We start from the raw sequence: 23,844 nt of genomic DNA, 5'->3' as shown, positions 1-23,844 counted from the left end.
TTAAGCTGGGGTAAGGATTAGGGTTTCGGGTTAGGGTTAGGATACGGGTTAGGATTATTGTACGGTTTAGAGTATGGTTCAGGGTTAGGGTTATGGTATGGGTTAGGGTTACGGTACAGTTTAGGGTATGGCTTAGTGTTAGGGTATGGCTTAGGATTGCGGTATGGTTTATGTTCGGGGTTAACGTTAGGTTTAGTGTACGGGTTAGCCTTAGGTACGGGTTAGGGTAAGGGTTAGGTTTAGGTATACTGTTAAGGGACGGGGACGGTATAGGGTACAGGTTAGGATACGACGACGGTTTAGGGTTAGCGTACGTGTTAGGGTATGGGTTAGTGTACGGGTTCGGATTAGGGTCCAGGTTAGGGTAAGGCTTCGGGTGAGAGTTAGGGTTAGGGAACGGGGACGGTTTAGGGTACGACGATGGTTTAGGGTTAGGGTACGGGTTAGTGTTAGTGTACGGGTTCGAGTAAGGCTTCGGGTGAGTGTTAGGGTTAGGGAACAGGGACGGTTTAGGGTACAGGTTAGGGTACGACGACAGTTTAGGTCTAGTGTACGTGTTGAAATGGGTTCGGGTTAGAGTAAGGCTTCGGGTAAGTGTTATGGTTAGAGTTAGGGAACGGGGATGGTTTAGGGTACCGTTTAGGGTACGACGACGATTTAGGGTTAGCTACGGGTTAGGGTATGGGTTAGTGTTAGTGTATGGGTTAGAATTAGGGTCCGGGTTAGGGTAAGGCTTGGGGTAAGGGTTAGGGTACAGGTTAGTGTTAGTGCTGGGTTAAGATTAGGGTTAGAGTGAGGGAACGGGGACGGCCTAGGGTACAGGTTAGGGTATGACAAGTGTTTAGGGTTAGCGTACGTATTAGGGTACGGGTCAGTGTTAGTGTACGGGTTAGGGTAAGCCTTCGGGTAAGGGTTAGGGAACTGGTATGGTTTAGGGTATGAAAACGGTTTAGGGTTAGCGTACGTGTTAGGGTATGGTTTACTGTTAGTGTACAGGTTTGGATTAGGGTATTGGTTAGGGCAAGGCTTCAGGTAAGGTTGGTTAGGGTAAGGGTTAGGGAACGGGGATGGTTCAGGGTAGAGGTTAGGGTACGACAACGGTTTAGGGTGAGCGTACATGTTAGGTTACTGGTTAGTGTTAGCGTATGGGTTAGGGAAAGGCTTCGGGTAAAGGTTACGGTTAGGTTTAGGGTTATGGTTAGGGGACGGGGACCGTTTAGGGTACAGGTTAGTGTACGACAACGGTTTAGGGTGAGCGTACGTGTTAGGTACGGGATAGTGTTAGCGGACGGGTTAGGGTAAGGGTTAGGGTACAGGTTAGGGTACGACGACAGTTTAGGTCTAGCGTACGTTTTGAAATGGGTTCGGGTTAGAGTAAGGCTTCAGGTGAGTGTTGTTAGGGTTAGGGAACGGGGACAGTTTAGGGTACGACGACGATTTAGGGTTAGTGTACAGGTTAGGGTGGGTTAGTGTTAGTGTATGGGTTAGGATTAGGGTACGGGTTAGGGTGAGGGAACGGGGACGGCTTAGGGTACAGGTTAGGGTACGACATTTTAGGGTTAGGGTACGGGTTGGGGATGGGCACAGTACAGGTTTCCGTAAAACAACGGTTTAGCATTAGCATTCGACGGTACAGGTAAGTGTTCAAGTTATAGTTAGTCCTACTCTTAGTCCCAAAGTCGTGAACCTGTCCCTAACTAAGGCCTGCGGGCTCCTCCTAACTCACACTGGAGCTAACAAAGGCTCTGATGCTCCCCCTGTAATGCCCTTCAGGCATCAATAAGTTAAAGTCCTGACATTATTCGGAGGTAATATCCTGACCCGTATCTTACCAATCTGCTAAAACTATCCCAAAGTACACCCTGACAATGTCCATAACTAAGTGAGGCCCTGACAGTATCTTCTACGAACACACAAAGGTTGATCCTACACAGACACCTGTACTACTGCTACGTCTTACCCTAACACTGTCCCTCACTCAAGCCCTACAGATAGGCCTCACTAGGCCCTGTTGGCATAGCTTACTTAGGCTCTGACGCTATCCCTAGGTCATTTCGTGACACTATCCCTGACCTGTAAACTAACTCTGTCCCAAGCTAATTACCTGCCTCTTATCCTCACTGAAGCCCTAATGCTCCCCCTAACTAATTAAGTCCCTGACACTTTCTCTAACTAAGGCCCACACACTGTCCTTAAGGAAGCCCTGTCTCTGTCCGTAAGTAAAGGCCTAAGGCTCTACCTAACTCAGGCCCTGTAGCTATGCTTAAGTGACCCCTTCATGCTGTAACTAACTCAAACCAACTAAGACCATATTGCTGACCCAACAAAGGCCCTGATACACCTCCTACATGCCCTGACAGTGTCCTCACCTAATGGCCTGACAAAAAGCCTCACTCAGTCCCTGGCACTCTCCCTCTGTCCCTACCTGAAGCCATGACACTAATTCTTAATACATCCCCGATACTCTCAGTGACTAACATCTTCACAATTGCCCTAGGTCGTTTCCTCAGACGATCCCAAAACTTAGCAACTTTCCTACCTCTTATGCTAACTGAAGCCCTTATGCTGTGAATACCTCAGGCCCTGAATTTAGTCCCACGGCCGTGACACTGTCCCTAACTAACGCTCTAACACTATTCCTAACTCAGGCCCTGCCACAGTACATAAAACAGACACAGATGCTACTCCTATCTATCTCAGGCCTTGACACTTTCCCTGACTAGACTAAAGCTCTGCTACCGTCAATATCTAAAGTCCTGACAGCATCCTGAGCTTCTTATATCCTGACTCATGTTTTATTAAAGTCCTGAAACTGTCCCACAGAAAGCCTTGACGCTGTCCCTGAGCCCATGACGCTCTCTCTACCACAGGCCCTGATAATATCGTTAACAAACCCCTTATTCTGTTCCTACCGAGGCCCTTATGCTGCTCCTTAATCATGCCCTGACACTGACTCCAGGCCTCAATCATGCCCTCTCACTCTCCCTAACTCAGGCTCTAACGCTGTCCCTTCCTGAAGCCCTGACACTGCACCTAAATTAGGAACTGATACTCTAAGTAGGTATGGTCCTCACACTAAACCTACGTCATGTTCTGACGCTATTCCTACACCTCAACCTAACCTTCTCTTTACATAATGTCAAGTCTCTTATGCTAACTAAATCCCTAATGCTGTCCCGACCTAAGGCCCTAAATTTAGTCCCAAGACCGTCAACCCGGCTCCAACTGAGGCCTGCAGGCTGTCATTAACAAAGACCCTCAACTTATCTATAACTAATGCACTGACACTCTCCCTAATTAAAAACTGAGACTGTCTCTGACTAACTCCCTGACTCTGTCTTTAACTACTGGCATCACTCTTTCTCTAACCAACTTCCTAACACATTCCCTAACTAACACCCTGACACAATCCCTAATAACTTGCCCTGTCCCTCATTAATGCCCTGATTCACGCCATACATGATGAACAAAAGACAACACTAAAGTCCAGACAATGTCACTAATGACCCAAAACGTCTCTAAGGCCCTCAATTTATCTTTACCAAAGGCCATAACAGTGTGCCTAATGAAGAACCTGACACTGTCTCTAACAAACCCTGAGTCACTCTTTCCCCAACTACTCCCTGACGCTGCCCCCACCCAAAGCCCTGACGGTGTGCCTAATTGCCTGAGCTGTCTTTCAATAATACCCTCACCCTGTCCATAACTAACGCCCTGATGATGTCCCTAACCAACAACCTGAAGTGTCTCTTACTAAGCCCCTCAAGTTTTTCTCTGAGGCCCTGAAACTCTCCCTAATTAAGGCCTTCACACTTGTATGTAATACCCTGATACAGCTCCTACCTGAGATTCTGATTCTTTCACTAAGACCTTGAAGTCTCTGCCTGAGAAGCTGACACTGTCTATAACTAATTTCCTCCCTACATAACCCCCTAACACTGGTCCTAACTACAGCCCTGACACTAACCCTATCTAAGGCCCTGACGATATCTCTAATAGACTTCAATGTCCCTCACTCCGATCCTGAACCTCTCCATTACTAAGGCCCTGAATATATGCCTGAAGACAACTCTGACCCTATCCTAAGGCCCTGACCCTCTTCCAAACTAAGGGCCTTGATGTTCTCTCTACAGAAGGCCCTCACACTGCCCCTAAATGACGACCTCACACTGATCCCAAGTATGGACCTGCTCCTCTGCATAACTAACTAATGCCCTGAAGATGTCCGTCATTAAAACTCTGACACTGTCCCTAGCTAATGCCCTAAGCTATAAATTACAAAATCCCCAACACTATCCCCAAAATGCTGACACCCTCCCTAACTTAGGCTTTGATACTCTCCCTTACTGCCTAAGCGGTCACAAAATAACACCCAGATTCTGTTACTAGGGCCCTGAATATATCCCTAAGAAAGTGTCTGAAGTGTCCCTAACTAAACTAATAGCCTGAACTGTCTCTTACTAAAGCCCTCAAGTTATTTCTGAGGTCCTGACAACGCTGTCCCTAACTAAGGCCCTATTGCTGGCCCTAAATAACGTCCTGATGCTGAATCTAATTGGGACCCTAATGCTCTTCCTAACTAACTCCTTCATGCTCACTCTCCCTGGGTCCCTAAAACTGTCTGTAACCAATGACCTGACTCTTTAACTAACACCCTACTTTTTTCCCTCATTAATGCCCTGACACTAGCCGACACTACAGCCCTGATGCTGGCCCAATCTAACACCTTGACAATGTCCCTAACAGCCTTAGATGTCCCTCACTGCTAGCCTTACCCTGTCCCTCACAAAGACCCTGACCCTCTTCCTAACTAACATTCAAACGATGTCTCTACCTGAGACACTGTCACTGTCTATAATAATGTCCAACTCTTTCCCTAACACCCTAATCCCCTCCATAACTAAAGCCCAGAATATGTCCCTAAGTATGTCTCTGAAGCTGTCCTTAACTAAGGCCCTAATACTCCCTCTATGTAAGGCACGGACACTAATAGCCTGACTCTTTCCCTAATTAATACCCTGATGCTATCGGTAATTGAGGGCCTGAAGATGTCCCTAATACCCTTAGGTGTTCCTCTATATCACCCTGATCCTGTCCATAACTAAAGCCCTGAATATATCCCTACCAAAGTGTCTGACACTGTCCCTAACTAACGCCCTGATACTATCTCTACCTCAGAATCTGAAATTCTAATCTCCTGACTCTCCCTAACTAACATCCTGACGCTACCCCTAAGTAACGCCCTGACACTCTTCTTAACTAACGACTTGCCGCTGTCCCTACCTAAAACCCTGACATTCTCTGTAACTAATGACCTGACTCTTTCCCTAACTAACACCCTAGTTTTCGCCCTAACTAATGCCCTGACACTGGTTCTCATTATGACCATGATACTACCTCTAAGGTCCTGCATATATCCCTAAGCAACAGCCTGAACTGTGTTTAACTAAGCCTCTCACGTTATCTCTAAGTGAAACACTGACACTCTCCCTAACTTAGGACCTGATGCTGTCCCTTATAGTCTAAGCTGTCACTAAATAATGCCCTGATGCTGTCCATAACTAAGGTCCTAACTATGTCCCTAAGAAAGTCTCTTACGATGTCCCTAACGACCTGAACTCTCTCTTACTAAGGCCCTACATTATCTCTACGTGAGGCCCTGATGCTCTCCCTAACTATGGCCCTGAAGCTGTCACGCATAACATTTACTGTCACTAAATAATACCCCTATCCTGACCATTACTAAGGCCCGGAATATATCCCTAAGAAAGTCTTTCATGTGTCTCTAACTAACGGCCTCAACAGGCTTATACTAGAGCCGTCAAATTTTCTCTGAGGTCCTGACACTATCCCTAACTAAGGCCTAGCAGCTGCCCCTAACTAATATCCTGACGTTTTCCCTAATATGGGTGAAGCTCCGATGCTCTTCTTCACTAACGCCTAAACAAATTCTCTACCTGAGGCCCTAACACTGTCTGTAACTAATAACCTGACTCTTTACCTAACTAACAAACACCCTAATTATATCCCTCACTAATGCCCTGACAATGGTCTTACCTTTGGCCCTGATGCTGGCCCTAAGTAATGACATGACACTGGCCCTTACTAAGGCCTCACTCCGGGGTTCTCCAAGGCTACTGAGCAGTTCTCTGTTGTCCGCATCTCTACCCAACTATGTGCCAGCAGCCACTCTAACATTCTGCAATACAGTGGTCCCACATGCGATCTGCCTGTGTACGGTCACCTGCAGGAGGAAAGTCATGGCCACTCCACCCTCCAAGAGACTGCGACTCACGGTAGGAATCTCTCAGCCACTGGCTGGACACAGGGTTCTGGGTCCTTGTTTGTTGTACACCCCTTGCAGTTACCTCTAACATTTTTAACTGTATGTCCCCCCCCCCACCGCATATTTATAATATAAATTATTTGCCACATTAAAATCCAGTAATGACACTCTTACAATGAGCAGGAGAACACTGGATGCCCCCCCCCCAATAATCTATTACTTGGAGGATTTAAAATTCTAATAAAAAAACACTCACTCTCCTCACCCGCTTGGGCATCACCACAAATCAGGAATCAGCTGCATCCTTTATTTCTCCCTCTGATTTTCCTGAACCTTTCCTTCCAGGAGAAATCTCTTCGCTCCACGGAAGCTGTGAGTGGTGGCCTTCACGTAAATCTGAGACTAAAGGACAACAGGAAGAGAGACACAGGAGGACATGAGAATCGCTGACGGAGAGAACCACGGGCATCCACATTCAATCGCAAACAGAGAGTCTACATTAGTCTCCAGCGAAGCTAATGTCCACCAGGGTCTAGCCCCACTACCCTTGTCACCTGGTGAGGAGACTGGAGACAGCGAAACCCCCATAGCCACTCTCACAGAAATCAGGGAGAGCATCCCTAACAGTCAAACTGAAAATGGTCATGATATGAAAGAATAACATACCCTTTCAGAAAACTGAAGACTGTTCTCTTGCTTCTCAAAAACTTGCAAATACTCTGTCCTTCTAGAAGCATATTGAAACCTTCAGCCTTAGACGGCAGTAATGGGAGGGCATCTGAGCTCAAAACCATCCAACACTCACACCCTAAGGGTGCTGAGGATGACCCGTGTCCACCCCTCGGCTGCTGTGGGGCCTGAAATCCCCTAATCACTGAGGACGGCAGGGCCTCACAGACACTCCACTGGACCACCAAGGGCCTGGCTGGTGGGCTAAAATCCTTTATCAAATACATGCTTTGCAAACATCTTCGCCATTTTCGATAATGGATTATCTTATTCCTTACTCCTTTTATACACAACTGTTTTTCATTTTCAAAAGTCCAATTCATCTATTTTGTCTTTTGTTCCTTCTGCTTTTCGTAGATCTACAAAATCATGATCAAATCCGAGGTCATGAACACGGACTCTCATGTTTTCTTCTACGAGTTTTATAATTTTGCTTCTGCCATATAGACCTTTCATCCATTTTCGGTTCATTTTGCATATGGCAGAAGGGTAGGTAAGGTTCCAACTTTACTCTTCTGCATGTGGCTATCCAGTTGTTCCAGAACCTGTGCTCACACTTTGGGAGAAAATACCTGCAAATAATGTGATCAACAAGAGCTTACTTCTAAAATATACAAACAGCTCATACAACTCAAAGAACAAAAAAAAATCAAAAAATATACACAATTTTAGAAAGTCTAACTACACATTTCTCCAAAAACATGCAGATTACCAAGAGGCACCTGAAAAGATGCTCCACATCGCTAATTATTAGAGAATCCCAATCAAAACTACACTTAGGGGCTTCCCTGGTGGCGCAGTTGTTGGGAGTCCGCCTGCTGATGCAGGGGACGTGGGTTCGTGCCCTGGTCCAGGAAGATCCCGCGTGCCGCGGAGTGGCTGGGCCCGCGGGCCGTGGCCACTGGGCCTGCGCGTCCGGAGCCTGTGCTCTGCAGCGGGAGAGACTACAGAGGTGAGAGGCCCACGTACCATAAAAAAAAAAAAAACTACACTTAGTTATCACCTCATAGTGTTAACAATGGGCATCATTCAAAAGTCTAGAAATAAATGCTAGAAAGGCTGTGCAGAAAAACGAACCCTCCTACACTACTGGGGAAAATGTAAATTGATGCAACCACTATGAAAACCAGTATGAACGTTCCTCAAAAACTAAACAGAAAATTATCCTATATACCAGCAATCCCACTCCTGGGCACACATCCAAACAAAACTATAATTCAACAACATACGTGCACCTCAGCATTCACAACAACACTATTCACAATAGCCAAAACATGGAAGCAACCTGAATGTCCCTCAACAGATGAATGGATATACAACATATAGTACACATATAAAATGGAATATTACTCACCCATAAAACAGAATTAAATAAGGCCATTTGCAGCTACATGGATAGACCTAGAGATTATCATACAAACTGAAATAAGTCAGAGAACAACAAATACCATATGATATCACTTATATCTGGATTATAAAATTAGACCCAAATGAGCCTATCTACAGAACAAAAACACACTCACAAATATAAAAAACACACTGGTGGTTGTCAAGGATAAGACATAGGACAAGAATGAATTGGGAATTTGGGATTAGTAGATGTAAATTATTATATATAGAACAGATAGACAAGGTCTTACTGTACAGCACAAGGAACTGTATTCAATACCCTATAATTAACCATAATGGAAAATAAAATAAAAAATATATGTATATAAATATATGTACATATGAATCACTTTGCTGTACAGTAGAAATTGACACCGCTGCAGATAGATAAACTATACTTCACTATCAATTACTTTCAAAGCACTTTAATAAATCAAGTCTTCTTTCTCTTATCCTTTCATCCCGACACAAATCTATAACACAAACTAACCTACATTACTCCACGGAGAACTCGTATCGCACAAACTTTAATTGTTGAACAAACGATGAATACCAGTTACACCATGGGATGACCTGATCCACTATGAAGTTTGTAAACCTTGTATCAAGCCTGCAAAATCCACTAAATTTGAAAATTGAAACTAAAACAGAACCACCTATCCCAAAACGTCTCCACAACTAGTTATACAACATCACTTGGAAGCCATATACAATCAAATGAATATTGACAGAAACAACTATAGTCTTCCTTCATTTTCCTTTTAGATGAAGACGATATTTAACGTGATGTATTCGGCCATTTCAGACTGTTACTCAATTTCCTGGGTAACTACCATGCACACAGGAGTTACACATCTTAGTTAACTTCTTTGTACAACTATATAAAGGTAGTTAATACCACAAAACTGTATACATAAAGTGAATTAAATGCTAAAGTCGTCTTTTCTAATTTTAATGACAATTAACAAAAAGTGCAGCACTGATACTTGTTACAAAAATGAACATTAAAAACATTCTTAGTAAAAAAAAAGCCATACAGAAAAGTCCACCTAGATCCCATACTCATCTTGTCTGCTTCAAATGCATCAAGGTGGTCCAACTAAGGGAGAAACTCAGTAACGGTTCCAGAAAAACAAAACTAGATGACGATGGAAAAAGACATTTTCACACATTGGCACAGTATATTAAAGTTGAAGTGGGGCTGAATATTAAAATATAACATGGACATCAGGATTACTTCATGTAGGGGTTATATGCCGGTTCCTTGGGCAAATGTGAGTACTTTTTCCCATTATTGCAACTTCTTGCTACCTTTTAAATTACTGGAAACTAAATTACTTTTCTAGACAGACAACCATATCAATATCATGCCAGAATATCAGATAAGAGAGACATAAACTTTAGTGATAGAGGCCAAGACTTACCCACACCACGTTCAAACAAAGATGTGATACTTATTTCCCTTGTAGTGCTCCGCATGGTATGAACAGGAACCATGAAAAGAGTATATTAGTAGCTACCATCTCTTGGGTCCTGTAGATTACCTGGGGAGAAGGAGAAACCCTGAGATTTTAGTATTGCAATTTTTCACATTACTTCAAAAAATACACTAAAAAATACATTCAGTACAGTTGCAAAATATGAAATCAATATACACAAATCACTTTAGTTTCTATACACTACTAGTGAACCACCAGCAAAATACTTAGAAAAATACCATTTACAATTCCATCAAAAATAACGAACCATTTAGCAATAAATTTAACCAAGGACATGAAACACCTATACTCAAAGAACTATAAACCATTGATAAAGAAACTAAAGACACAATACAAAACAACATTCCATGCTCATGCATCACAAAAATAACTGTTATTAAAATGTTTGGGAGAGGGGAAAGATGGCAGAAGAGTACAATGCAGAAATCACCTTCCTACCCACAGACACACCACAAATACATCTACACATGGAACAACTCCTACGAAACACCTACTGACCACTGACACAAGACCTCAGACCTCCCAAAAGGCAAGAAACTCCCCACGTACCTGGATAGGAGAAAAAAAATAAATAAACAGACACAAAAGACTGGAAACAAACCCTGCACCAGTGGGAGGTAGGTTTCCACACACTACGAAGCCTCTTCTCGGCAGGGAAACTGTGGGTGCCAGAGGGGAAAAGCTTCAGGGCCACGGAGGAGAGCACAGCCACAGGGGTACAGAGGACAAAGTGGACACATTCACACACAGAGGATTGGTGCCAACAGACATTCACCAGCCGGAGAGGCTTCTCTGCTCCCCCGCCAGGTCAAGCGTGGCTCAGAGCACGACCTCGGGCTTCATTCAAAACGCAGGGAGAAGACTTGGGTTAGCGACCTAAACACAACCTGAAGGCGTTACTGCACCACAGCTGCCTGGGAGGGATTCCGAGGAAAAGTCTAGACCTGCCGAACAGGAAAGAGACATTTTCTTCATTGTTTGTTTGCTAGTGCGTGACGAGAGGGGATTCAAAGCGCTACTTCAAGTACCTCCACACATGGGCGTGAGCCACGGCTAACACTGCACACCCCAAAGACAGGCATGAGATGCTAAGGCAGCTGCTGCCACTACCAAGAAGCCTGTATACGACCACACGTCACTATCCACACCTCCCTTCCAGTGAGCCTCTGCAGCCCGCCACAACCAGGGTCCCAGGATCCAGGGACAACTTCCCCAGGAAAACGCACATCACTCCTCAGCCTGGTGCAACGTTATGGCGGCCTCTACCACCGCAGGCCTGCCCCGCACTCCGTGGCCCTCTCTCCCCCCCGGCCTGATTAAACCTACCCCCAATCAGCGACTCCTTTAACACACTCCTGTCTCAGTGAAAAACATATACCCTCCAGCGACCTACATGCACAGGCGGTCCAAATCCAAACCTGAGCCCCAGAAACTCTGTGAACAAAAATAGAAAAGAGAAATCTCCCCCAGCAGTCTCAAAACCACAAGATGAAAGCGCCATAATCAACTTGATACACCCTGCATCTGCGGAATACCTAAATACATGACGGATCATCCCAAATTGACTAGCTGGACTTTGAGAGCAAGATTTATGACTTTTCCCCCTTTTCCTCTTTTCCTGTGTACGTATATACTTCTCTGTGAGATTTTGTCTGTATAGCTTTGCTTTCACCATTTCTCCTAGGGTTCTATCTGTCCTTTTTGTTTCTTTGCTTTTTCTACTTTTTAAAACAATTTTTCTTAATAATTATTGTTTATTTTAATAACTTCATTTCATTTTACCTTACTTTATTATATTTTCTATTCTCCTCTTTCTTTCTTTCTTTCTTTCTTTCTGCATTTTCTCCCTTTTACTATCAGGCGTCTGCATGAAACGCTCTTGGTGCCACAACCAGGACTCAGTGATGTGCCTCTGAGGTGGGAGAGCCAACTTCAGGACACTGGTCCACAACAGTCCTCCCACCTCCACATAATATCAAATGGCTAAAAACTCCCAAAGATCTCCACCTCACCACCAACACCCAGCTTCACTCAACGACCAGCAAGCTACAGTGCTGGACACCCAATGCCAAACAAATAGCAAGACAGGAACACAACCCCACCCACTAGCAAAGACGCTGCCTAGAATCGCAATAACTCCACAGACACCCCAAAACACACCACCAGATGTGAACCTGCCCACCAGAAACACAAGTTCCAGCCTCATCCACCAGAACACAGGCACTACTCCCCTCCACCACAAAGCCTACACGACCCACTCCACCATCTTTCACCACTGGGCACACACCAAAAACAATAGGAACTACGAACCAACAAGTTACAGAACGCAAACCCCAAACACGGGAAGATAAGCAACATGAGAATACAGAAAAACACATAGCAGATAAAAGACCAACATAAAAACCCACCAGACCAAACAAATGAAGAGGAAATACACAGTCTACCTAAAAAAGAATTCAGAATAATGATAGTAAACATGAGCCAAAATCTTGGAAATAGAATATAGAAAATACAAGAAACATTTAACAAGGACCTAGAAGAACTAAAGAGGAAACAAGCAACGATGAACAACACAATAAATGAAATTGAAAACACGATAGATGAGATCACTAGCAGAATAACTGAGGCAGAAAAACGGATAAGTGACCTGAAATATTAAATACGGGAAATAACTACTACAAACGACAATAAAGAAAAAAGAATGAAAAGAAAGGACGACAGTCTCACAGACCTCTGGGACAACATGAAACACAATGTAAGAACAACATTAAACCTCTGGGACAACATTAAATGCATACAAATTATACAGCTTCCAGAAGAAGAAGAGACAAAAGAAAGGAACTGAGAAAACATTTAAAGACATTATACTTGAAAACTTCCCTAATATGGAAAAGGAAATAGTTAATCAACTCCAGGAAGCACACAGAGTCCCATACAGAATAAATACAAGGACAAATACACCAAGGCACATATTAATCAAACTGTCAAAAATTAAATACAAAAAGCATAATAAAAGCAGAAACGGAAAATCAACAAATAACGCACACGGGAATCCCCATAAGGTTAACAGCTGATCTCTCAGCAGAAACCCCGCAAGCCAGAAAGGAGTGGCAGAACATACTAAAAGTGATTAAGGAAAAACCTACAACCAAGACTACTCTACCCAGCAAGAACCTCATTCAGATCTGATGGAGAAATTAAAACCTTTACAAACAAAAGCTGAGAGAGTTCAGTACCACCAAACCACCTTTACAACAACTGCTAAAGAAACTTCTCTACACAAGAAACACAAGAGGAGGAAAAGACCTATAATAACGAAACCAAAACAATATACAAAATGGGAATAGGAACAAACATATCAATAATTACCTTAAATGTAAATTTACTACATGCTCCCACCAAAAGACACAGATTGGCTAAATGGATACAAAAACAACTACCTTATATATGCTGTCTACAACACACCCACTTCAGACCTAGAGACACACACAGACTGAAAGTAAGCAGACGGAAAAAGATATTCCATGCAAATGGAAACCAAAAGAAACCTGAACTACCAATTCTCATATGACACAAAATAGACTTGAAAATAAACACTATTAGAACAGACAAAGAAGAACACTACATAATGATCAAGGGACCGATCCAAAAAGCACATATAACAATTATAAATATTTATGCACCCAACATAGGAGCACCTCAATACATAAGGCAAATACTACCAGCGGTAAATCAACAGTAACACATTCATAGTAGGGGACTTTAACACCCAACTTTCACCCATGTACAGATAACCCAAAATGAAAATAAAAAAGCAAACACAAGCTTTAAAAGATACATTAAACAACATGGACTTCATTGATATTTATAGGACATTCCATCCAAAAACAACAGAATACACATTTTTCTTAAGTGCTCATGGAACATTCTCCAGGATACATCATACCTTGGGTCACATATCACACCTTCGTAAATTTAACAAAATTGAAATTGTATCAAGGATCTTTTCCAGCCACAACGCCATAAGACTAGATATCAATTACAGGAAAATATCTGTAAAAAATGCAAACACATGGACACTAAACAATGCACAACTTAATAATGAAGTCATCACTGAAGAAATCAAACAGAAACTGAACAAACACCTAGAAACAAATGACAATGGAGACACAACGACCCAAAACCTATAGGATACAGCAAAAGCAGTTCTAACGAGTAAGTTTATAGCAATACAAGCCCACCTTAAGCAACAGGAAAAATCTCAAATAAACAACCTAGCCTTGCACCTCAAGCAATTAGAGAGAGAAAAACAAAAAAACCCCAAAGCTAACAAAAGGGAACAAATCATAACACTCATATCAAAAATAACTGAAAAACAAATGAAGGAACCAATACCAAATATCAATACAACTAAAAGCTGCTTCTTTGAGAAGAAAACCAAAATAGGTAAACCATTAGCCAGACTCATCAAAAAAAAAAAAAAAAAAAACAGAGAAATCTCAAATCAATACAATCAGAAATAAAAAAGGAGAAGTAACAACTGACACTACAGAACTAAAAAATATCATGAGAGATTACTACAAGCAACTCTACGCCAATAAAATGGACAATCTGGAATAAATGCACAAATTCTTAGAAATGCACAACCTGCCAACACCGAATCAGGAAGAAATAGAAAACATGAACAGAGCAACCACAAGCACTAAAATAGAAACTGTGATTAAAAATCTTCCAACAAACAAAAGCCCAGGACCAGATGGCTTCACAGGCGAATTCCCTCAAACATTTACAGAAGAGCTAACACCTATGCTTCTCAAACTCTTCCAAAATATAGCAGAGGGAGGAACACTCCCAAATTCCTTCTACGAAGCCACCATAACCTTGATACCAAAACCAGACAAGGACGTCACAAAAAAAGAAAACTACACGCCAATATCACTGATGAACACACATGCAAAAATCCTCAACAAAATACTAACAAACACTATCCAACAGCACATTAAAAGGATCATACACCATGATCAAGTGGGGTTAATTCCAAGAATACAAGCATTCTTCAATATATGCAAATCTATCAATGTGATAAACCATATTAACAAACTGAAGGACAAAAACCATATAATCATCTCAATACATGCACAGAAACCGTTTGCCAAATTCAACACCCATTTATGATAAAAACCCTGCAGAAAGTAGGCATACAGGGAACTTTCCTCAACATCATAAAGGCCATATATGAAAAGCCCACAAACAACATCATCCTCAATGAAGAAAACCTGAAACCATTTCCACTAATATCAGAAACACAACAAGGTTGCCCACTCTCACCATTCTTATTCAACATAGTTTTGAAAGTTTTAGCCACAGCAATCAGAGAAGAAAAGGTAATTTAAAAAAATCCATATTGGAAAAGAAGAAATAAACCCGTCACTGTTTACAAGTGACATGACACTATGCATAGAGAATCCTAAACATGCTGCCAGAAAACTACTACAGCTACTCAATGAATTTCATAAAGAAGCAGGATATAAAATTAATGCACAAAAATCTCTGCCATTCCTATATACTAATGATGAAAAATCTTAAACTGAAATCAAAAAAACACTCCCATTTACCATTGCAACAACAAGAATAAAATATCTAGGAATAAACCTACCTAAGGAGACAAAAGACCTGTATGCAAAACTTATAAGACACTGATGAAAGAAATTAAACATGATACAAATAGACGGAGACATATACCATGTTCTTCGATTGAAAAAATCAACACTGTGAAAATGACTCTACTACCCAAAGCAATCTATACATTCAATGCAATCCCTATCGAACTACCACTAGCATTTTTCACAGAACTAGAAAAAAATTTTTCACAATTTGTATGGCAACACACAACACCCCGAATACCCAAAGCAATCTTGAAAATGAAAAACGGAGCTGGAGGAATCAGGCTCCCAAACTAAACACTATACTACAAAGCTACAGTAATCAAGACAGTATGGTACTAGTACAACAACAGAAAGATACATCAATGGAACAAGATAAAAAGCCCAGAGATAAACCCACGCACATATGAACACCTTATCTTTGATAAAGCTGGCAGGAATGTACAGAGGAGAAAGGACAACCTCTTCAATAAGTGGTGCTGGGAAAACTGGACAGATACATGCAAAAGTATGAGATTAGATCACTCCATAACACCATACACAAAAATAAGCTTAAAACGTATTAAACACCTACATATAAGACCAGAAACTCTCAAATTCTTAGAACAAAACATACGTAGAACACTGTATGACATAAATCACACCAAAATCCTTTCTGACCCACCTCCTAGAGAAATGGAAATAAAAAAAAAAGCGAGGCCTAATAAAACGTCAAAGCTTTTGCACAGCAAAGGAAACCATAAACAAGACCAAAAGACAACCCTCACAATCGAAGAAAATATTTGGAAATGAAGCAACTGACAAAAAATTAATCTCCAAAATTTATAAGCAGCTCATGCTGCTGAATAACAAAAAAAAAAAAAAAAAAAAAAAAAAAAAAAAAAAAAACACCCAATCCAACAATGGGCAGAAGACCTAAATAGACATATCTCCAAATATATACAGACTTCCAACAAACACATGAAAGAATGCTCAACATCATTAATCATTAGGGAAATGAAAATCAAAACTACAATCAGGTATCCTCTCACACCACTCAAAATGACCATCATCAAAAAATCTAGAAACAATAAATGCTGCAGAGGGTGTGGTGAAAAGGTAACACTCTTCCACTGCTGGTGGGAATGGCAATTGGTTCAACCACTATGGAGAACAGTATGGAGGTTCCTTAAAAAACTACTAATAAAACTACCATATTACCCAACAATCCCACTACTAGGCATACCCTGAGGAATCCAAAATTTAAAAAGACTCATGTACCAAAATGTTCATTGCAGCTCTATTTAAAATAGCCTGCAGATGGAAACAACCTAAGTGCACATCATTATATAAATAGATAAAGAAGATGTAGCACATATATACAATGGAATATTACTCAGCCATAAAAAGAAACGAAATTGAGCTATTTGTAATGAGGTAGATAGACCTACAGTCTGTCATAAAGAGTGAAGTAAGTCAGAAAGAAAAATACAAATACCGTATGCTAACACATATATATGGAATTAAAATAAAATATGAAAACCTACGGGTAACACAACAATAAAGACACAAACCTACTGCAGAATGGACTTGAGGATACGAAGAGGGGGAAGGGTGAGTTTTCACAGGGTGAGAGAGAGACATGGACATATATACACTAACAAACGTAAGGTACACAGCTAGGGAAAAACAGCCGCAACGCAGAGGGATAAAGGCTCGGTGCTTTGTGACCACCTGCAGAGCTGGGATAGGGAGGGTGGAAGGAAGGGAGACACAAGAGGGAACAGACATGGACACATATGTATATGTATAACTGATTCACTTGGTTATAAAGCAAAAACGAACACACCATTGTAAAGCAATTATACCCCAATACAGGTATTAAAAAAAAAAAAACCTATGTATTTATATGTCTCCATAACAAAATCCAGTGTCTCTAGAGCAGCATAAACACAGCAGTGAAAATCAGCTAAATGCCATTATAAAAACAAATTTCAAAAACAAAACACAATGACAGTGAAATAGAGAGCAATTCTTAAATAATTCATTCATGGCTACTGAGGAAACCTCTATTTACCACACCTACACCCACAGCTGGGTAAGACATAAGGCTTGACACTTCGGGCTGATAGCATTAGTGACATTCGGTGAGCAAATGCACACCCTTTCAAGTCATACGGAATGGTACCCATTCCATGGGACTCAACTCTCCACGTTTAAGGGATTCTTCCTTCACCTAAAACATGCATGGAGAACCCAGAGTATAGTCCACCGTGTGATCGGGAACCATTCTTAAATGCATCTCAGTTTTCGACCCCTAGTACTTGGCTTTGTCATTCCAGACGCTTTACTAACACTCTCCCCACTTGGAGACTCAGTGCCGTTAACCTCCTGTTTGGCACAGTTTGCAATTTCTGCGGAAGATGAACAGGAATAGGGAAAACCAATAAGAGACTAGCTGTAGGTGTCTGGACGGGCACATTTAACTCTAATTTCCCACCTGGAAGAGGAATTAACCAAAGGCTCAGCGTGCCGTGCCGGAACCACACTAGGGCCTGAAGCAATCCTACGGTTTTGCGGCCAGCTCACAAGAAAGCGAGTTGAAGAAAGGAGCTCAGGGACACTGTAATTCACAGACCTGAAGAGTTATAAATGACAGCTATCGTCCAAAAACATATTGAATTAAGGCTGCGAACAGGACTTGAAAGCGGGGCAGAATTGCAGGAAACCGATTTCAGGAGGTAGACTGGAATTGCATTTAAAGCATAGGAAAAGAGGCAGAACGTCCACAATGATGCACTTGGCCAAAAAGGGCGTATGCGTTTTTTCCTGAATATATTCAGGAAAAAACGCATACGCCCTTTTTGGCCAACCAAGCAAGCGTGCAATGGAAATCCGCACTACAATGAAGTCTCACTTCCACCGGGTCAAAAGGGACATCTGAAAAAAGTGTAAAATCCAGAAAGGCAGGACAGGCCATGGAGAACTGGGAGCCTTGTTATGCTGATGGGCGGGATGTAAATTGCCAACAGCCACTCTGGAAAAGTGTATGGTGATTCCTGAAACATCTAAAAAACAAAGCAACAGAGCCTAGGGCACTTCCACTTATGGTCCTATAGTTTAGGGAAACTAAAATCAAAAAGACACAGCCACCCCAAAGTTTGGGATGGCTCTGTTTTTAGGAACCTCGTCTATGGTACAAGTTAAATATCCCAAAAAGCGAAACATGGATAAAGAAGTTGTGGTACTTACATACAATGGAATATCACTCAGCAATGAAATCTATGACATCAGGCCCGTAGCAGCATAATGTGTGGATTCAGGTACGATGATTCTAACTGAAATAAGTCACACAGAAAAAGAAACATCATAAGATATCACTAATACACGGAATGTAAACTTGGCTACACAGGAACTGAATTACAAAACAGAACAGGGTCTCAAATTGAGAAAACCAACTTATGCTTGCTTAAGGGGAAAGGTGAGTTGGAGTGCTGCATAAAACCAGAGATTGAAATTAGCACAGATACCGTTCCATAAGCCAAATATGTAATAGACAAGACCTACTCCTTGCTCAACGAAGTGGACTCAACACCCCATATTCAACGCCTAGGAATATACCTGACTTGTAAGAATCTTAAAACCTATGGATTTATATGTCTCCGTAAGAGAATCAAGCGTGTGTACAGCAGCATAAACGCAGCAGTGACAATCAGCTAAATCCCATTATCAAAATAAATTTCAAAAACAAAACACAATGACAGTGAAATAGACAGAAATTCTTAAATAATTCATTCAGGGCTTGTGATGCAACCTGGATTTACCACATCGACACACAGAGCTGGGTGAGACATAAGGCTGGACACTTGGGGCTGATAGGATTGGTGAGGTTCGTTGAGCAAATGCAGACCCTTTGAAGTAATATTGCACGGTACCCATTCCATGGGTCCCAACTCTCCAGGTTTAAGGGATTCTTCCTTCAGCTAAAACATGCATGTGGAACCCAGAGTATGATCCACCGTGTGATCGGGAACCATTTTTAAATGCATCTCAGTTTTCGTCCCCCGGTACTCGGGTTTGCCATTCCAGACGCTTTACTAACACTCTCCCCACTTGGAGACTCAGTGCCGTTAACCTCCTGTTTGGCACAGTTTGCAATTTCTGCGGAAGATGAACAGGAATAGGGAAAACCAATGAGAAACTAGCTGTAGGTGTCTGGACGGGCACATTTAACTCTAATTTCCCACCAGGAAGAGGAATTAACCAAAGGTTCAGCGTGCCTGGCCGCAACCAGATTAGGGCCTGAAGCAATCCTGCGGTGTTGCGGCCAGCTCACAAGAAAGCGAGTTGAAGAAAGGAGCTCAGGGGCACTGTAATTCACAAACCTGCAGAGTTATAAATGACAGCTATTCTCCAAAAATATATTGAAGTAAGGCTGCGAAGAGAACTTGAAAGCGTGGCAGAACTGCAGGAATCAGATTTCAGGAGGTATACTGGAAATGCATTTAAAGCATATGAAAAGCAGCAGATCTTTGACAGTGATGCACTTGGTCAAAAAGGGCATATGCGTTTTTTACTAAATATATTCAGGAAAAATCGCATATGCACTTTTTGGCCAACCAAGCAAGCGTGCAATGGAAATCCGCACTACAATGAAGTCTCACTTCCCACCTGTCAAAAGGGCCATCTGCAAAAAGTGTAAAAACCAGAAAGACAGGACAGGCCATGGAGAACTGGGAGCCTTGTTATGCTGATGGGCGGGATGTAAATTGCCAACAGCCACTCTGGAGAAGTGTATGGTGTTTCTTGAAACATCTAAAAAACAAAGCTACAGAGCCTAGGGCACTTCCACTTATGGTCCTATAGCTTAGGGAAATTAAAATCAAAAAGACACAGCCACCCCAAAGTTTGGGACGGCTCTGTTTACAAGAACCTCGTTTACGGTACAAGTTCAATATCACAGAAAGCGAAAAATGGATAAAGAAGTTGTGGTACTTACGTACAATGGAATATCACTCAGCAATGAAATCAATGTCATCAGGCCTGTAGCAGCAAATTGAGTGGATTTAAATACGATGATTCTAAGAGAAATATGTCACACAGAGAAAGATAATTATCATTACATATCACTAATAGAGGGAGTGTAAACTTGGCTACACATGAACTGAATCACAAAACCGAACAGTCTCACATTTGGATAAAAAACTTATGCTTGCTTAAGGGGAAAGGTGCGTTGGGGTGCTGTATTAAACCAGAGATTGAAATTAGCACAGATACCGTTCCATAAGCCAAATATGCAATAGACAAGACCTACTCCTTACTCAACGAAATAGACTCAACCATGAGGTGTCACCTCACACATGTTAGAATGGGCATCATCTGAAAATCTACAAACAACAAATGTTGGAAAGGGTGTGGAGAAAAGGAACCCTCTTCCACTATTGTTGGGAATGTAAATTGATACAGTCACTGTGGAGAACAATATGGAGTTTCTTAAAAAACTAACAATAGAATTATCATATGATACAGCAATCCCACTACTGGGCATATACCCAGACAAAACCATAAATCAAAAAGAGACATTGACCGCAATGTTCATTGCATCACTATTTACAGTATCCAGGTAATGGAAGCAACCTAAATGCCCACAGACAGACGAATGCATAAAGAAGTGGTACATATATAAAATGGAATATTACTAAGCCATAAAAAGGAATGAAACTGGGTCATTTGTAGAGATGTTGATGGATCTAGAGACTGTCATACAGAGTGAAGTAAGTCAGAAAGAGAAAAACAAATCTTGTATATTCATGCATATATGTGGAACCCAGAAAAATTGTACAGATGAACCGTTTTGCAAGGCAGAAATAGAGCAACAGATGTAGACAACAAACGTATGGACACCAAGGGTGGAAAGCTATTGGAGGGGTGGTGGTGGGAGGAGTTGAGAGATTGGGATTGGCATGTACACATTTATATGTATAAAACAGATAACCAATAAGAACCTACTGTATAAAAAAATAAAATTAAATTCAAAATTAAAAAAATAAAATTAAAAAAAGTAAAACAGAAAAAAAATTATTCCCTTCACATACATGTATTTATATGAATAAATTATTTCCATGCTTATATCTGTAAATACAAAAAAGAGGAATAAAATCTACCTTGAACCAAAAACGAAAGAAAGAAAAAAAAAACAGAACCCACCAGTTACACAGAGGAAAACCGTATCAGGGCACTTGCTCCAGTTGTAAACAATTCTGAAGTTGGTCAGTGGTGGGGAATCATCTCCCATTCAGCCAGCATCCCCCACGCAACAAGCGTCCTCATTGCAAAGCTGGGGGACCGTGCTCATCCTAAACCGTTGTCGTACCTGAACCTGTACCCTAAACCGTCCCCGTCCCCTAACCCTAACCCTAACGCGAAGCCTTACACTAACCCGTCCCCTAATCCTAACCCGTACGCTAACACTAACCCGTACCCTAACACATACGCTCACCCTAAACCGTTGTCGTACCGTAACCTGTACCCTAAACCATCCCCGTCCCCTAACCCTAAACCTAAACCTTACCCGAAGCCTTACCCTAACCCGTCCGCTAATCCTAACCCATACCCTAACACGTACACTCACCCTAAACCGTTGTCATACCCTAACCTGTACCCTAAACCGTCCCCGTCCCCTAACCCTAACCCTTACCCGAAGCCTTATCCTAACCCGTCCCCTAATCCTAACCCGTATGCTAACACTAACCCGTACCCTACCACGTACGCTCACCCAAAAACATTGTCGTACCCTAACCTGTACCCTAAACCATCCACGTTTCCTAACCCTAACCCTAAACCTAACCCTAACCGTAACCCTTACCCGAAGCCTTAACCTAACCGGTCCCCTAATCCTACCCGTACGCTAACACTAACCCGTACCCTAACACGTACGTTCACCCAAAACCGTTGTCGTACCCTAACCTGTACCCTAAACTGTCCTCGTCCCCTAACCCTAATCCTAACCCTAACAGTAACCCTAAACCTTACCCGAAGCCTTACCCTAACCCGTCCTCTAATCCTATCCCGTACGCTAACGCTAACCCGTACCCTAACACGTACGCTCACCCTAAACCGTTGTCGTACCCTAACCTGTACCCTAAACCATCCCCGTCCCTGTCCCATAACCCTAACACTAACTCTAACCCTATATCTTACCCGAAGCCTTACCCTAACACGACCCCTAATTCTAACCCGTACACTAACAATAACACGTAACCTAACACGTACGCTCACCCTAAACCGTTGTCGTACCCTAACCTGTACCCTAAACCGTCCCCGTACCCTAACCCTTACCCTGAACCTAACCCTAACACTAACCCTTACCCGAAGCTTTACCCTAACCCATCCCCTAATCCTACCCGTAAGCTACCACTAACCCGTACCCTAACACGTACGCTCACCCTAAACCATGTCATACCCTAACCTGTACTCTAAACCATCCCCATTCCCTAACCCTAACCCTAACCCTAACCCTTACCTGAAGCCTTACCCTAACCCGTCCCCTAATCCTAACCCGTACGCTAACACTAACCCGTACCCTAACACGTACGCTCACCCTAAACCGTTGTCGTACCCTAACCTGTACCCAAAACTGTCCCCGTCCCCTAAACCTTAAACCTAAACGTAACCCTAACCCTTACCCAGAGCCTTAACCTGACCCGTCCCCTAATCCTAACCCATACCCTAACACGTACGCTCACCCAGAAGCGTTGTCATACACTAACCTGTACCCTAAACCATCCCCGACCCCTAACTCTCTCCCCATCACCTACCCTAACCCTAACCCTATATCTTACCCGTAGCCTTACCCTAATCCGTCCCCTAATCCTAACCCGTATGTAAACACTAACCCGTACCCTAAGACACACACTCACCCTAAATCGTTGCCATACCCTAACCTGTACCCTAAACAGTCCCCGTCCCCTAACCCTAGCCCTAACCCTAACCCTAACCCTTAACCAAAGCCTTAACCTAACCCGTCACCTAATCCTAAACCGTACGCTAACACTAATCCGTACCATATCACGTACGCTCACCCTAAACAGTTGTCGTACCCTAACTTGTAACCTAAACAGTCCCCATCCCCTAACTCTAACCTTAACCCTAAACCTAACCCTAACACTTACCCGAAGACTTACCCTAACCCGTCCCCTAATCCTAATCCGTATGCTAACACTATCCCATACCCTAACACGTACGCTCACCCTAAAACATTGTCGTACCCTAACCTGTACCCTAAACCATCCCTGTCCCC

The 23,844-nt window shown here is 42.4% G+C and overlaps 1 protein-coding gene across 1 annotated transcript in view; it reads left to right on the top strand.

Moving 5' to 3' along the window:
- Positions 1-7,555, top strand: part of LOC307174982 (uncharacterized protein) — a 90,856-nt gene extending 83,301 nt beyond the window's left edge. The window contains exon 19 of the mRNA XM_079899676.1: positions 6,632-7,555. The gene's annotated coding sequence lies outside the window, so the exon portion shown is untranslated. The remainder of the gene's footprint in view (positions 1-6,631) is intronic.
- The last annotated feature ends 16,289 nt before the right edge of the window (positions 7,556-23,844 follow it).

The sequence above is a fragment of the Stenella coeruleoalba genome (genome assembly GCF_951394435.1).
Source record: "Stenella coeruleoalba genome assembly, chromosome: 1".
NCBI lineage: Eukaryota > Metazoa > Chordata > Mammalia > Artiodactyla > Delphinidae > Stenella > Stenella coeruleoalba.
Note: the sequence above shows the minus strand (reverse complement) of the source record. Positions and strands in the feature narration are given on the sequence as shown.